General features: G+C 34.6%; 1 protein-coding gene across 4 annotated transcripts in view; it reads left to right on the top strand.

The window, feature by feature from the left end:
• The window catches only part of Oatp30B (Organic anion transporting polypeptide 30B), a 235110-nt gene that overhangs the window by 89143 nt on the left and 132733 nt on the right, over positions 1-13234 (top strand). The window lies entirely within an intron of this gene.

Genomic DNA, 13234 nt, shown 5'->3' with positions numbered 1-13234 from the left:
CCCCACCCTGTATTATGCACACTGTACGAATTAAGTCGAAATGTTCGCATATGTAACGAGCTTGTGATTCATCTTCGTTCATCGCTGTGCACTGAACAGTCTCAAAGTTATGAAGTTACTTGAAGCCTTCGACTGTGGCCGCCCTTGAAGAATTGAAGAGAGGTTTATTGCGAATGTGGTAAACCTTGATAAGTTCTGTTTATCTTGTTTTTGGTGACTTGATTCATTAATCCAGAAAATAAAAAGGTTCACCTTGAATTCAGCTTGTGTTGTATAAGACGGAAACTTAGTTGAAGTCAAACTCTCTGCACCAAATCGATTAAACAATCTCTTTATTTGGAATGAAAGGCCCAAACTGGTCATGGATAACCAAAACGAAAAAATGCGATAACCTAACCACATTTTTATCGAAACAAAACAAAAAGAAATTGTTAAAATATTCTTACTCTATTGGGCAAAACATTTGTAAATTATAAAAATCCCATTACACTAAAATTTGATTAATATTCGGTTAGAGGTTTTACTAGTCTAATCTGCTATCAGCTTTCTGTGAACTGTATGATGGATTCCTTATCAGAGGTGCGTCTTGCCATGTTATAGTGATAAAGCTTAATCTATTTTGTGGTATTAACACTAAAGCAATCTCAGCTAGCTGTGGATGTGTTCGTCCGGGGAGCGACAGAGAGGGAGATGAACAATTTAGACATCATATTAGATGTGGTTACGGCTTTGGTTGAGCTATATGTCTTATATTACAAGGCTAATGAAAGTTACATATTGAAATACTAATATGTGTAAACGTTTTAGTTAAGATGCAGTTTAAAATAATTATTATAATGCAATTTCCACTGAATGCATGTAACAGTTTTTGTTGATTTTATTTGACATCAAATTTTTCAATTACGACTTTTTTTTTAAAAAAAAAATGAACATTATAAATAATCTGACAGCTTTGTTAAGCTAACGGCAATTTCTCTGGCGGTTTCCAAAATAATTTTTGTTTTTTTGGTTTAGAACATTTAGTTCACATGCAATCGTTAGGAACTTTATTTGAGATTATTGTTCTATACATACGAGGGGGTACCCAAAAATAACCGAAATTGCGTTGCCGCGCATGGAGCTTATGTAGTACGCATTTCTGCCGCTAGACGTGTATAGCGCAATTCCTTGCCAGTTCAGTCCTGCCTGTGTTGTCTGCCTGGCTTGTTCTGTTCATCTGCAGTGATTGTTTTTACCAGCGCTGTTTTGTTCTTTTTTCGTTTTTTATGATGGCAAGTTTAAGTGAACAACGTGCAGCTCTGAAATTTTGTTTTCTACTCGGCAAAAATGCTGCTGAAAGTTTTAATGTTGAAAACAGCTTACAAAGATGACGCTATGGGAAAAACTCAAGTATACGAGTGGTTTACTCGGTTTAAAAATGGCGACATGTCGATTGATGACAAACCTCGTTCTGGACGTCCATCAACTGCTCGAATCGACGAAAATGTTGAAAAAATTCGAGAGCTGGTGTTCACAGACCGTAGACAGACAATTGATCAACTGTCAGAGAGTAGTGGGTTATCTTGGAGCTCGGTTCAGCGAATTTTAACGGAAGATTTGGGGATGAAAAGGGTTGCTGCCAAGTTTGTTCCTCGAGTTCTGACTGACAATCAAAAAGAACATCGAGTTGAAAGATGTCGTGCTTTGAAACAACAGCTTGAAACTGATCCAGACTTTCTGTCAAAGGTCATTACTGGTGATGAGTCATGGTGCTATGGTTATGACCCAGAAACAAAGCAACAGTCGAGCCAATGGAAGACGTCATCTTCACCCCGACCAAAAAAATGTCGTCAAGTCAAGTCAAACATCAAAACAATGCTGATTTGCTTTTTTGATGCCAAAGGCGTAGTCCATTCAGAGTTTGTCCCCCCAGGTCAGACCGTCAATCAAACCTTGTATTTGGAAGTTTTGAAAAGATTGCGCAATAGTGTTCGCCAAAAAAGACCCGATTTGTGGCAAACAGGAGACTGGTTCTTCCACCACGACAATGCACCTGCACACACAGCCATCTCTGTTACTCAGTTTTTGGCTAAAAATGGCATGGTTCCGCTGCCCCACACACCTTACTCGCCTGACCTGGCTCCGTGCGACTTCTTCTTATTTCCACGCATGAAAAAGGGCATGAAAGGTCACCGATTTGACAACATTGAAGAGGTCAAGAAAAAAACGAAGAAGGAGCTGTCAGCCATTTCTAAAGATGACTACAAAAAATGTTTCGAACAGTGGAAGCACCGGTGGGACAAATGCATTAGTTGTAATGGAGAGTATTTTGAAGGGGATAAGGTTGTTCTGTAAAAAATTTGTAAATAAATAGCTTTTAAAAAATAATTCCGGTTTTTTTTGGGTACCCCCTCGTAAGTAGATTAGATAAGTTTCAGATTTATTTTTTTTTGTTTTTTTAGTAAATTACCAAATTTAGTATGTGATTCATTTCCGTTACCATCTCACACTATACTTGCTGACCAAAGTGCGTGCTACGACGCAAAGATAATCACTGGGGGAACACAATTTTTGGTTTCATCCACAAAACCATTTGTTCTTACTTATTTGGAGTGTGCTGATCTCAAATTTGACTTTAGTTTTTCTTTGTAAGCTACAGCTTTTTTTTTTGCAATTCAAGATTTTAGGATTTCATCTTATTGTAAAATTTTCAACGTTCAGTTTAACATAATGAAGTAGAATGTCTCCTTAAGCATCATCTTTGTAAAAATATAATAATAAAGCCTTTTATTTTTAGAAAAAACAATAAATACAAAAGTAATTTCATTCTTAAACGTAATAAACAAAAGACATACACTGGGTCCAACAGACCATCCGTAGATTGTTGCCTACGTACAATAATATACTTTATTGTAATAACATCACAAAAATTGCTTTAAACTTTGATTATAATTTAAAATCACAAAAATATTACAGAATACATTGCATTACGAGGGTCGTTTGAAAAGTGCGTGCAAAAATAAAAACTACTTAATTTTTTGGGGTAAACCTTTTTTATTTTTCAACATAGTCTCCTTTTAGGCTTATACACTTCGTCCAACGCTGCTCTAGTTTGTTGATCCCTTCCGAATAATAGGATTTGTCCAAGTCTGAAAAATAGCCATTCGTTTCTGCAATCACCTCCTCGTTTGAATAAAATCTTTTTCCCGCCAGCCATTTCTTCATATTGGGGAACAAATAGTAGTCAGAGGGAGCCAAGTCTGGAGAATAGGGGGGGGACGTGAAACGAGTTGGAACCCTATTTCCATTAATTTTGCGACCACAACTGCTGAGGTGTGAGCTGGTGCGTTGTCGTGTTGGAAAAAGACTTTTTTGTGGGCCAATCGTGGGCGTTTTTCTTGCAGCTCGGTTTTCAAACGGTCCAATAACGATGAATAATATGCACCTGTAATAGTTTTACCCTTTTCCAGATAGTCGATGAGGATTATTCCTTGCGAATCCCAAAAGACAGTCGCCATAATCTTTCCGGCCGAAGGAACGGTCTTCGCCTTTTTTGGCGCAGATTCCCCCTTGGTAACCCATTGTTTAGATTGTTCTTTGGTCTCAGGAGTGTAGTGATGTATCCATGTTTCATCCACAGTGACGAAACGACGCTTAAAGTCCTGCGGATTCTTCTGGAACAGCTGCAAACCGTCCTTGCAACACTTCACACGATTTCGTTTTTGGTCAAGCGTGAGCAATCGCGGCACCCATCTTGCGGATAGCTTTGTCATGTCCAAATGTTGATGCAAAATATTATGTACCCGTTCATTCGAGATGCCCACAGCACTAGCAATCTCACGCACCTTCACTCTTCTGTCATCCATCACCATATCATGGATTTTATCAATGATTTCTGGAGTAGTAACCTCAACAGGGCGTCCAGAACGTTCAGCGTCACTTGTGCCCATATGGCCACTCCGAAAATTTTGAAACCACTTATAAACTGTTCTAATCGAAGGTGCAGAGTCACCATAATGTTTATCAAGCTTCTCTTTAGTCTCCTGAGGCGTTTTACCTTTCATAAAGTAGTGTTTAATCAACACACGAAATTCTTTTTCGTCCATTTTTTGAAAATCACTCGACTTCCTCGATTCAAACGAATGCCAAACACAAAGAAATAGACCGATCTGGCTGAAACTTGGTGTGTGTTCTTCCAAGAGATGCTACTAACTAAACATAACCTCGATACGCGCCAGTGGTGCTATCTCTCTGACTTTGCACGGACTTTTCAAACGACCCTCGTACATCTTTTCTACTATTTCTATTCTGTTATTTAAAATAACATCTATCCCTACTGTTTGATGGCCATCTGTCCGGAATGCTAGAGAGAAATGGCCAACATGATAAACATAACTCAACGCGTACTTTTTGACAGTTTTAGAAGTTAGGATTCATTAATGTATTCTGTACTTTCCTAATATGTAAAAAACGACACTAACGTTTCGACACATTGAATTTTCACTGCAGCGCACAGTATGCAACTATCATAAAAATTTTTGTTGAGACGATAATGTTTTTATTCTCTGAGTTAATTAATAACGCTTTGACGCAGACCAAAATAAATTCACTGTAGTCAGACATGAATGTTCATCACTTGAGAGGTCACGCAGCGCCGTCGGACAACATTTCGGTTAAATTTCGGCTGTTAGCCATCTCACCCGACTTCACCCTAAAGTTTGCGCTTAAAAATTCTATTCAGGCAAAAATCTGCGTTTGTAGCTGTTGCATTTGTGTACTTGTTAAGAACAATCTCGTTTAATGCTCTAGCAGTAGTCTGCCATTATATTTCTGTCCCATCGCCTCTGATCAAGCTCTTCCATCGTCTTCAGCTCTTGATGAAAGCGTTTTCCCCTATCACTAATCGCGGAAGGCAATTACCAGTTTCTCCTCTCTAGTGAAGACAGTTACTAATAGTTCAGTGTTTTAGAGTGTTACCACTGAGTAACTCGTTTACTTCTTCTGTTCTCAGTTATCATTGTAACTCATTGCACTAAATACGCTGATTGGAGCAAAAATAATCGAGAGGTAGATAGAGCTAGAGAAAGACCTCTATTAGTCTAAAAAAATTAATAAATAGAAATAACTGCCTCTTTACTCTCCATCATTTATTTTCTTTCCTAAAATTTATTTGACAGTCCACTTGCCAAAGATGTAAACAAAATATTGCTGTATGAATACAGGAACGTTTCTATTTCCTTTGGAAGGAAGTGACAGAAAAGAGAACGTAAATTTGATATTATGGGAACCTTTTCAGCTTAAAATGCGTATCTTCTTCGCTGTTAATAGCAGAATCGTACACAATACAATCAAGTTTTAGACAATTGAAGCTGTTATTTATGTTCGGAGTTAATTTACGCAAAAGCCCTTCAATTTCCGCCTTTTGCTTCATTTTATGATTGATATAGTGGCCTACAGTTACTTTATTCTATAGAAGGAAAATTAATAAGCCTAAAATAGATAGTATTTTTGTCCATAATTGAAAGAATTCAGGAGTTTTTTTTTTTTTTTTTTAAATAATTATTGTGCTTGAATTGCTATAAAACTTTTTTGAGTGGTACTAAGCAAATCATCAAGCTTTGGCAATTTCAAAACAGTGACGCGGCTAAAATTTTGAGCTAAAATTGAAAATCCATTTTATTATTGAATTTTACTAACGTTTTGGTTCGTAAAAACTGAAGGACTGTTGTAAATGGTTAGCCTGCCATAAACCTCGTTCAGATATATAGGATTTGATTGGTTATAACTGCCTATTCGTCACCACTGCTTACCCGGGAAGTAGGCTTGAATATTTCTAGCAACACGTTTCCCTTTCTACGTTCTTTGAGCCAATCTTTCTGCTGATAGATATTCCATATTCTAAATATTGTATCCATTTTAGACAAACAAATACAAGAAAAATAAAAGGTATGGCTCTTTTTGTGAGGCAGGCTTTATTTCCCTTCTAAGTGGACTTAGGCGACTAGAAAATATGCTTTTCTGTAAATTTTTTGCATATACTTATTTGTATTTTCGGCGCATTGAATACAAAGTTCGTTTTTTCTATTCTCTCTTGCTGAAGCCACACGAACTGGAACGACACGCGCATCCTTCTGGCTTCCACACGCACAATACCTAGTTCATCTGAGTAGGCTTACCTTCTCCAGTCTTCTTGCAGGGAAAGTAGTTTTTTTTTGTTTTTTTCTGTTAGAAACAAAACCAGAAGTATTTTTTGGTGCTCTTGAAACTATTGATGTTATATATATAATAGGTGATTAAATAATTAATTATAGGATCTAACATAAGGAGGCTACTTAATCTACAATTTCTCATATTTACCATTTAAGAAAATCCAAGTCCTAGACCAGAAATTGAACCGTACCACCATTTTGATTTACCTTTATGGATCTCTGCTTTAACCACTCGGCTACCTAAATAGCGTTGATAAACAAGTAGAATTCTACGTCAAATAAAATTAGTAGGTGTCATTTTCGACAAAACAAAACAAATAATGTGTAAATATTCCATGAAACGCAAAACATGCCTTAAATATTTGATTAATATCAGCTCAATCCCCTTTCTTTTAATTATTAAGTCAAGTCGTTATATCGATATTATTGATCGTAAAATTATTTACATATAAGGAGAATTGATTGTTACTTTCACATTTCATATTGTTACTCTATATTCTATTTATCTATAAACATTTATTAATTATTTCTAACATATTTTAGGAATGTATAGATTTTTTAATCGACCCAAGCTCTGGGGCCCTTACCAAGAACTTCCTCCAAGCATTCCGTGCCCTCCAAAAAGATATTCCAGCTTTTCCAGCATCAAGTGGTCTATCCATCTTGGCCTTCCTTGAAGGCTGGTTCCAATTGGCTTATATGCATGACCTTCATTGTCTTGCATCCCAAATAAATGGCCAGCCTATTTCTAATTAATTCTCATTCTATTTATTTTGATCCTCTCTTCCACCGGAACTTCTTCAAATAACTCATAGAGTTCCCTAATATATCGGATTCTCCAAGTGTCCGTTTGATCGGCTCGAAAATCCTCCACATTAGTTGATCGAATTCAAAATCGTCGTTAACAAAATGAACTCCATTGCGTTGTACGTAACAATCCTCTTCCTGTTCTTAACTTACATATCCCTTCTTCTTCTCATTAATTTTTCCCCTTAAATACCTTAACAAGAATAACATAAATGTTAAAAATCTCACTTATTTCAAATTTTATATCTCTGAAGTTGCAAAAAAATATGTAAGATTAAAAAGATATCAATATTATTGAAATTACTAAATCTATTATTTAGACCGTAAAGAAATTCCTTTGCGTTTCTAAATTGGGTGTTTGTAAGTTCATTTCTTTATTGAGTAATAAACTCACGTTAAGTAAATAGTTCTGAACGAGTTCTGGAACAGATGAGAGATGGACACTGATTAAAAATACAATTTTTTTGTTTAATCATTTATTTAGTTACAATCAACGTATTTTGCGTTATAAGCAACAATGATAACAATAAGCAACATTCACACATATCAGAGTGAAGAAGTTACCCAGCGGTAACACTCCAATAACATTCTACATTCTACTGACTCTCTTCATCAGAGAGGAGATCGCGAGGCCACTTGTCTTTTAAGACGTCTGGAAGTGTTGTCTGGAAATGTTTTTGAAGATAGATGTTGTACAAGTGGATTGTGATGAGATTGAGATTTCTGTAACGTGCTTTTGCAACTTGTGTGACGAAAGGAAATGGTTCAAATCTGTGTGAATGGTTTGATTGGTGACGTAGAAAGGAGCTGGTTACTATAGAGCGAAGAATTTTAGATTGCAAGGACTGGATCCTTTGCAGATTTGAGCGTTTGGTTGAACCCCCACAGTTCGATGCCATAAGCCCAGACTGGCTTTAAAAATACAATTTTAATTATAAATTTAATTGAATACTTTTTTTTAACTTTAATCAGAATCTAATCGACGATATCAATCGTAATTTGAATCATAGGACAATTAATTAGTGAACTAAATTTCAAATTTAATAGTCAAATTAATCGAACTACAAAAATTATGATTAAATCTGAGAATTTAATTGAGGTTTACTGAAGAATCACTGATTGAATTTCATTTCAATAGTCAATCAAATTGATTTAATCATTCATTATATGACATTTCAATACAAAATCATTACCTCGGAATAAGCAATTTTAAAGAAAGGCCGAACGGATTTATTTGAAACTGATCTACTGAAGCTTTCGCTTAGATCTACTGATCTAATTTAGCTTGTATAATTTTGTCTTAATTGATACTTTGGTTTAAAGGGAATGTGTCGCATTCTATCAACATTATTATTAAATTGATCTCTTTTCCTTTTACTTATGCAATTAATTCTAAGTTACAAGAAAATTGAATTATATTCGTAAATTATGGTAAGAAAAAGTCATGCGAGTCTTTGTACGAGATTCTTTTCATGAGAAAGTAAAATGAAACTGTCGAATTTTGGCGAAAACTATTCGAAAACGATCTTAACTAAACCAAAATTTCTTGAAAATTAGGAATGATTTTTTTCTCGAATACTTTGTTGGTATTATTTCCCAAAATCTACGTAAAATTAATATTATTTCTCAAATAACAAAAAAAAGTTGATAAAACAAGAGAAAATAATAAAAAATTTAGAAAAATAAGTAAAAGGTACTGAAACACCATTGTTAACTACGCCTTGACCAGCCCTGACTCGCTATCATTGGATTGGGCGTGGCTAAACTAGAGGTGGGCATGACCCGCCCACCGTCTACAACCGTACTGCATTGTGATTGGCCACTACTTTAAGCTCAATTATTTCAATGAAATAATTAATTTAAAAATGTTTTTCCAACATTTCTCCCATAGGTATTTGATAAACTTTCGATTAAAGCAAGAAAAAAAAATTCCCATTTAAAATACGATAAATAATATTTCTTTTGGAATGATACTTCATGTTTTACTCAATTATCGTTAAAAGAAACAAAAAACTTCAGAAATTGTTCTGTTTAATCATGAAATAGATAATAGAGAAATAGGCTTGTTAGCCGCCATTAAATAGGCTGTAAGCTCACTGTACACTCCATCCGGTGGAGAACTCTAGCGGCTATTTCTGTAAACATAATTGCAGTTTCTACGTCACATTTAACTATGTTGACGACTCACTATACTTATATAGGTTCACCTTAAATTCACATTAAACTATGTTGACGATTCACTAGACTTATACAGGTCCACCTTACACTCATATTTAACCATGTTGACGACTCACTAGACTTTTAAAGGTCTAACTTGCTCTCACATTTAACTATGTTGATGATTTACTAGACTCATAAAGGTCCAATTTGCACTTACATTTAACTATGTTGACGACTCAATAGACTTATATAGGTCCACCTTACACTCATATTTAACCATGTTGACGACTCACTAGACTTTTAAAGGTCCAACTTGCACTCTTATTTAACCATTCTAACACTCACATTTAACCATGAAAACGACTCACTAGACCTATATAGGTCCACCTTACACTCTTATTTAACTATGTTTGCAACTCACTAGACTTATATAAGTCTATATTACACTCACATTTAACCATGTTGATGACTCACTAGACTTATATAGAACTATCTCACACTCATATTTAACCATGCTGCCGACTCACTAGACTTATTTAGGTCCACCTTACACTCTTATTTAACCATGTTTGCAACTCACTAGACTTACAAAGGTCCAACTTATATTCACATTTAACTATGTTGACGACCCACTAGACTTATAATAAAGGTCCAACTTACACTCACATTTAACCATGTTGACGATTCATAGACTTATCCAGTACTGTCTTACACTTACATTTAAACATGTTGACAACTCACTAGACTTATATAGGTCCACCTTACACTCTTATTTAACCATGTTTACAACTCACTAGACTTATATAAATCTATCTTACCCTCACATTTAACCGTTTCTGTGGAACTGACGTTTCTTAGGAAAGAAAAAAAGTAGATTATCAATGAAAATTACTATTTTAAAAAACTATTCACTTCTTCCCTCAATTATTAAAGAATTACCTTCCAGAGGCAAACGAGGACATTGAATTTTAGTTCGTTTCCAAGTAGCTGCGTAATGCACCTATTTACCATAGAGGTAGAACCTTAATTCCAAGAGTTGAATCTTTTTTAAAAAAAGACGTATACTCGTATTTCATCCCTTCCTATACATCCCAGCGAAGTTTGGTCAAAAAATCTTTCAAGAGTGTTCGTAACTGCTTCTTTCTTTGGTCTGCTCTTTATAGGTACTAATTTTACCCTCTTTTTTTAATTCTTTATCAAACAAATATTTCCTTTAGAAACCCCTAAGATTTCAGAGTCAACGCACTTTAAATTCATAATAATTAAAGTATGAATTCTAGTATTTTGTGCGGTATTGGACTCTTTTGCATTTCATTTTATTTCATTGAATTGAATCTATCAAGTGTTTTCAACAAATTGGTATATGTTAACGGCCATCAGAACAATATAGTTGTTTTATATTCTTTTATTATTCAAAAAGATCGTGATTTTCAGTACTCACAAGAATTATGACTCAACAGATTGTGTGCTTTGTTTTTCAATAACCTTTAAGTAACGTTACTTGTGAATGCTGTATTCGTGGAAAATGATTAATCTACACTTTTTAGTTCGGTTTATTAACCGATGCAGTATTCCTTCCTGTCTGGTTTAGAACTTTCATCCATTATCAGGAGTAGATAGTCACTTTGGGCACTAGATTTCGACTTCACTTAATTTACTTAGGTTTGACTTCACTTATGAGTGCCAGACGGTAAGAAAAGTCATTCACACAGTTTTAACTTCTGATAGTCTTATTAACCAACATTCTTTTTCATCACTTCTAATCTTCACAGTGATTGGCCATTTATTTATTGCTTATCATTTCTATAAAAAATGCAATTTAAATTTTTGTCAACTTATTTTTCCTTCATAGATATTTAAAGAAGTGTCAAATTAAAGTATAAAAAAGTTTTCTTTATAAAAACACTTAAAATAAAAGTTTTTCTCCACTTAATATCTTTTCCACTTAGAGAATACGGAAACGTTTAAAGTAATAGTTATTTCATTGAGAAGGAGATAAAAGAAAATTGTGGTTCATGTTTACCTATTTTTCACGCCATTCTCTTGTTTAGTTGCTTATGGATGTTAATTAACGATTCAAAAACTGGTTGTGAAAAACTATTTTCCATTTGCAATGTACAACTTATTAGATAAGTTTCAGAAATTAGCATTTCTAAAATATCGATATGAAAATAATGTTTGTATTTACTAACCTCCATTAAATTAAAGAAAAGCAAAACTATAAAATATATAAAAGTAATAATTACCATTTGAAGAAGTCTTCAAAGTGTTTCACATTAGACTTTCTTGTTAGTAAGAAGTTAATGAGAAGCTCTTATACTCGAGAGAAAACTTTCTCGTTCTATTTAAATTTCTCAAATTGAATGCATTCACTTCTAAGTAGAATGTTACTACACTTGGGAACAATAGAAGAAGACACTTGAAATAGCGATAAACCCTCTATCTGTTTGACAGCTCAGCACATCTTTTCAAAGTACAGTCACTCATCAATAGCATGCTGTGTGTGTGTGTTAGTGAATTCCTTGTATTTCTATGTGCTCTTCTTATTCTTCTAGTTCTTCCTTTCATCTACCTCTCCATGTACTAGTGATCCTTCCAGTGATACTTCACCTCGGAGTGTCATTAACCTACTCCACAACCATCTTTCTTCACTTCTAACAACACACACAAATTCCTTTCAGTCTTACTGATTAAAATGAAGATAGCTAAATTAGTTGATATGTATATGTAAAATCAGTTTTAAGTTATCTTATAAATTGTCAGTTTCAAGAAGATTTAACGATGAGAGAATGCGAGGTAGTGTCCTCACCAGATTTTTGGTGAATTAGAGTTGTTTTGCTAATTTATCAGTAGGGGCATAACGCTGTAGATACATGAGTGCTAATTTTTTTTTTTTTAAGGCACGTCAACATCTGAGGTTTCTGGGGGCAGGAGTTTTTTCCCCAGCGCACTGCCGCCGGCAATGCGTCTTAATTACCTCCATATATCAGTTTTAATTCTTTTGTCTTATTTCAGTAGCGTTTTTTTTTTTTTTTTTTTTCTATTTTTGGCATCGGCTTCCGCCATACAGCCAGCATCGCCTCAGTGCTTATCACTAGAATATCACTCACTCTCCATTCTTACTTATAAATACATTCGCTTCACTCATTCATCCTTCTACTATATCCAACTATTTACATAAACCTTACAACTAATGGATGGATCAGTACTCTATATTCCTGCCATCCTTATCGCTAAACCGAAATTAAAATCACCGTAATCCTTCTCTAATCATTTTCTTCCATTCATTCTATAACTTTTAAATACATTCATATTTCTTTGCTAACTCTGCTACAGATTTAAGCACATAGATATTGGTGGAGAATATTATGTCTTCGTAGCGAAATGGTGCATCTAAATACCTGTATATGTCGTCAAACATTCGTTTCCTTTCTACCACATAACGTGGACATATCATTATTATATGTTTGAAATCCTCCTCCTCATTGCAATCTACACAAAGAGGAGAGAGGACCTTTTCGTTGATCCTGTGTAGATACGATACGCACACCGTGTGGTTCGCTGTCAGCCTGCTTATTGTCGTAACAACCCATTTATTAGTGACAGTTCCCGTAAACTTTTCATGTAAAACAATTTTTAACTGGGACAATATTGAACAAATATTATGTTAATACAAAATTTTGCTGTGAACCGAAATCAAAAGTGTTCACAATTATTACTAGTGCTTTACTATGAGAGCAAATTTAACTTTAGATCCCGATGTAAAGTATTTAAAGCTAAATCCGATTCTAAGATGTGTACCACTTATTTTATTCGACGTAGCATGCATGCTTACAGCATCCCTAATCAGTTTCGGACATACATCCATCATTATAGGTAGATTAAAGTAGTTTGGTGTAGAGAAGTTGATTTCACAGATGTTTTCATCTCACAATATACTTGTTGACAGAATGAGGAAGGTTGCAGCGTTTATATTTAAAATTATAAGGAATCGAAAAACTTTTTTTATTTAATAGTGTAATAAGGGAATGGATTAGCTTAGTGCAGACTGAATTCCAAGTTGGATATGTAGATATCCA

The sequence above is a fragment of the Rhodnius prolixus genome, unplaced genomic scaffold, assembly GCF_049639745.1.
Source record: "Rhodnius prolixus isolate KJV_2025 unplaced genomic scaffold, Rpr scaffold_5, whole genome shotgun sequence".
NCBI classification, from domain to species: domain Eukaryota; kingdom Metazoa; phylum Arthropoda; class Insecta; order Hemiptera; family Reduviidae; genus Rhodnius; species Rhodnius prolixus.
This window is presented reverse-complemented; position numbering and strand designations above follow the sequence as displayed.